Below are 4,426 nucleotides of genomic sequence, written 5' to 3'. Positions count from 1 at the left end.
CTTGAACTCATTTAGTGCCTTGCCTGTAACAGTCCCATTACCAAGTCCCCAGTAACTTAGCAACTTTTCATCAGGGGTGGCCTCAGGACTGAATAAGCAAGCAGAAAACACAGTCACCTGCTCTGGCACTTCACATTGTACTTGATGCCTCTGGCAAGCTGGGAATCAAAGTCGTTCTTATTGCACAGCTCTCTTAACTTGCTTTTTCTAACGGCTTTGTCCCTTTAAAATGTGCTTCTGTATTATAGCTGGAAGATTTGAGCATCTGAAAAGGACCAAGCTAGATTCGAAAATCCAGTTCTACTCAGAACATTACCTTGGCCTCTGCATCACGGAACCAGCTAACCAGATTCTCTTCTCTACTGAGACATTTTCATGGAAAATGACTTGGGCTGGTTTCCTGTATTTTTTTTTTTGTGTGCCTCGCCCAAGGGATCATATCTTGACATAGACAAAGAGGACACATAATTGAAAGAGGAAACTCCGAGCAGAGGGTCTATGGTTAAGTTGTCAAAAGGGATAGATTAATTCCATTTAGTTCACTAGAATGATTTCCCTAGAAATTTAAAACTTCTCCTGTATAAAAATTGTTGAAGCTGCACTGGAACTTCTTTCCGTGAAGAGAAACAAGGAAGATCTGAGTGTGAGTGGTGTGAAAGAGCTAGACATAGGCCAGTGCACCACGTGGAGCCAGCTGCTCTCCGATGACACACACATTTAAGCGAGTTGTATTAACTCCAGCAGTCAAATTTGGCCAAAGTAATGTTACCTGATCTCTTCAGATACCCAATTGGAGGAGTCAATTTGGTGATTTCATGGTTCCTGGACTACATTTCTACACAGTGCTCAAGATTCTCTCATGCTTGGAAGCATGGTTAAGACATATTAAAAAAAAAATCTGTGGACCATTCTAGATTTGTATAGGAATTAAGTACTTACTTTTCATACAGTTCTCAAAGGAGACAAGTGACTTTAGATAACTTAGTATTTCCAATTTTATGAATATAAACACATACACAAATACAGGGTTTTTTTTTGTCAAAATGTGTCTTAAAAAAAAAAAGGACTTTTATTTGGTTTTCTGTGCCGTTACAATATCACCAGGACAATAGTTCTGTGTCAGCAGAGCCTGTGGCCACACCATGTCTGCGTAGAATGTCTACTAAACTGGGGGGCTAGATGCGGGAGCCGGGCCCCTCCCCAGGCTCTGGGAGCTGCTCCAGGTTATGGGGTCACCTTCTTGTAGGTAATATGACGATGTTGAGTCATTGGCTGTGTAGTGGTTGCCGTAGAGACTGTCTGCTCAAGTATGCCTTCAGAATTCAGTCTAAATTTTTTGAGTAATCTGCTCTACATGGAGCTCCTTGGCAAAGCAGACCCTGGAGCTGTAATGGGATGAGATACTCAGCTCGTGCCCATTCACTTCGCCCTCCACTTCTACAACACCTGTGTTCTGGGCACTGATAAAGGCCACCTTGTTGGTGTCAGGCTTGAGGCAGATGGAGTCACACTCTCTGTCCATTGGCTTGTGTGTGTCTGGATGGAAGGAGTTGAACGAGAAGTTGAGCATAGGCTAGCCCACATGGGAGATGTGCACCTCCTCCAGGTATTGTAAGGGCTGAAGTGTCGGAAAGGTACCAACTCCCGGTGGGTCTGATAGCCAGGTACTCAGCATCCAGGACAGTGGCTCCGCCACTGGGTTCATCTTGGAAGGCCCGTGGCTTGGGAGGCAGCAGGCCACTTAGGTAGGGGAGGTAGGGGAGACTTGCTCTCCTCAGCTCATCCAGCTTCTCCTGAAGCTTGCGACCCTGGCTGTCGGAGTGGTTGACCCTCTGCGGAAGGCTCTTGAGCTGTCCGTTCTTCTTTTCGGCCTGCTCCCGCAGACCGCACGCCTGGCTCTTGTTCTGCCGAGCCGAAAAGCAGTGGGAATGCAGTGAGTCGACAAGCTTGCAGGCCCCTGAGACTGACAGGATGACCTCGTTGATGGACATGGGATTGGCATCATTGTGCTCTCTCTGCACAGCTTCTGCAGCTGACTTTGGGGTTACAACAGTAGGAGGGGCAGAGGGGCTCTGGGAAGCCGTCTGAGGGGTTGCTGTAAGCGAGGAACTTGGGGGACTCTGGGCCACACTATTCCCACTGCACCATGGCTCCGTATCTCTCTTCGGCCTCTTTCGGTCAATGGGCTCACGGGGGACAGATGGCCTCTCTCGAGTGTGCTTGGAGGAGAAACTAAAAGAATGAAGTGAGCCAATGAACTTACAAGCTCCAGATCCTCGGGGGTGTGAAGTCGTCCATGGAGCTGCCGCTCTTGTCTGCCCAGCCTGTGTCATCAGAGGAAAAGGCCTTCTGGCGGTCAGCCTCTGTAGCAGACACTTCTGCTTCTTCCCAGCTGCTGGCCAGTGGGGCGGCCAGTCCAGCTCCTGGAGTTCTTTCCAAGGACTGCTCCTGCTCCTGACTCACAGCACCTGGGGTGGCCTTGGGGCTTGCATCATTCTGTGGAGAAGCTTGCTTCAACTTTCGGGACTCAGGCTTGGCTGTTGAGTTATCACTTGAGGACTGTGACGAACAGATGGTTCCTCTCTCTGTCGCTGCACTTGTGTGGCCCTGCATGGTCCCTGTGGTCTTCCTCCTAGCATGGCCATGGCCTCCAGCCCCCCTCTTCTTCTCCGACAGGTGGAAAATAGAGGGTGCAGCTGTGGGCTTCAGCAAGCGATGCTGGTCCTCCAGTCTCCTGGAGAAAATGTCTTTGGTAAAATGCTCACTACAGAGGAATGAATACTTAGTGTGTGTGTGTGTGTGTGTGTGTGTGTGTGTGTGTGTGTGTGTGTGTGTGTGGTCCGATTGTCCCTCTGAACGGCTTTTAACCACTGGTTCAGTCGTTTGGAATCCTTTAAGGGGAACCTGTGGAAGGAGACAGCGGGCTTCTCGCCCTTGCCCTGCCTGTTGGAGCAGTTCAGGGCTGCGCAGTAGTTCACTGTTGCGTGGGTGCCGCCAGGCTCGGGTCCTCGCTGGTCTGACATCACCAGAGAGAACGCTGGGAGACACAGCTTGGGAAGTCGCAAAGTGTGTCTTTTTTTTTTTTTTTTTCTGATGCAAAAGCAGAGTCTTTGTACTGTTATGAGTTAACTCTGGACTCTCCATCTGTCTGACACAGCAGCAGAGCAGAAGAGACCCCGAGTAGCAATGGGGCAGGGTTTTTAAACCAAGGGGGGCTTGGGGTCTACAGACTACATAGGAACAGACTCAGGATTGGGTTACGGGAGTGTCTTAATGCTGGTCTTTTTCCTTTGTTCCCTTCTCCCACATCTTTCCAGTGCCACATGTGTTAACATCTCTCTCTGCTCTGCCTACCCTGTTTACCAACGTAGGGTAACACCTTTCTTCCATACTTTTTTTAGTATTCACACTAGGACATGCAGAACCTGTCTATTTGCATATGTAAATTTATATGTAGATATTTGAAGTTTCAGAGAATCTTTTGCAGTTATTTAAAACTTTGTATTTTATTACACACACTGTATTTATTGTTCTTATTTCTCATCTACAATGAAAATCCTCCTTAGACAATAAGTATAGGCCACAATTCCTTCTGATTGGTTGCATAGTGTCTAAAGCGTGGGATGACATTTGCTCAGTCTCCTCACTGGTGGATCCTTTCTTTGTTTATCCTGCTTTTTATTTTTTTTGTCCTGTAAACAAAACTTCAGTGAGCATCTTTGTCAACTGCTGCTGTCCTTCTTAAGGGAAACATTCCTAGAAACGACCTTACCACGAGAAAGGGAATGTATTAAATTTTAATAGAGGCAACCATATAGAAAGCCAACAGTACATTACCCCCAGTATTTTATGAGCGCTCCCTTCACCTTCCCACAATAGGTTCAGCCCTCCTTCTAAATTATTATGTGCTTGGGTCTACAGCTGATATTGTATTTGTACCTTAACTTCCATTTTATGACTACCAGTGGCTGTAAACATTTTGTAAAATACCTACTAGTCTATTAGAAATAAGACTTGACTGTATATGTCATTTGCCCATTTTCCTTTTTGGTAATCCTGTTTCCTTCATATTTAGAGGTTATTTGTATATGTTGCATCTAGCCATTTAATTGGCATCACTAAAAAATAAAAATTATTTTCTAAATATGTTGATGTTTTAGGTCACCTTTGCTATATTTTAATTTATTGAAAGGACTATTAAATACTTCTGTCTTATTGTAATTTCTTACCTAATAACTGCTTCTCAACATCTAGTGTGTTTTAGAGGAAATCTTCAAGATAAAACTTGACTTTTAAACTTAAATGTTTGTAAATGGCTTGTAAAGGTGTAGGTTTCCATTTGTTTTTGCTTTTGTTTTTCACATATCCTTCATTTTGTTCAACCCTTCCCCCCTGCTACTTTGTGTCCCCTGTGTCTCCACCCCTA

The 4,426-nt window shown here is 45.6% G+C and overlaps 1 pseudogene; it reads right to left on the bottom strand.

The window, feature by feature from the left end:
- Positions 1 to 1,224: 1,224 nt before the first annotated feature.
- On the bottom strand, positions 1,225 to 3,023 carry LOC128119472 (peroxynitrite isomerase THAP4-like; annotated as a pseudogene).
- Between the last annotated feature and the right edge of the window lie 1,403 nt (positions 3,024 to 4,426).

This window comes from Peromyscus californicus, unplaced genomic scaffold (assembly GCF_007827085.1).
Source record: "Peromyscus californicus insignis strain IS unplaced genomic scaffold, ASM782708v3 Scaffold_23__1_contigs__length_62951481, whole genome shotgun sequence".
Classification (NCBI taxonomy): domain Eukaryota; kingdom Metazoa; phylum Chordata; class Mammalia; order Rodentia; family Cricetidae; genus Peromyscus; species Peromyscus californicus.
This window is presented reverse-complemented; position numbering and strand designations above follow the sequence as displayed.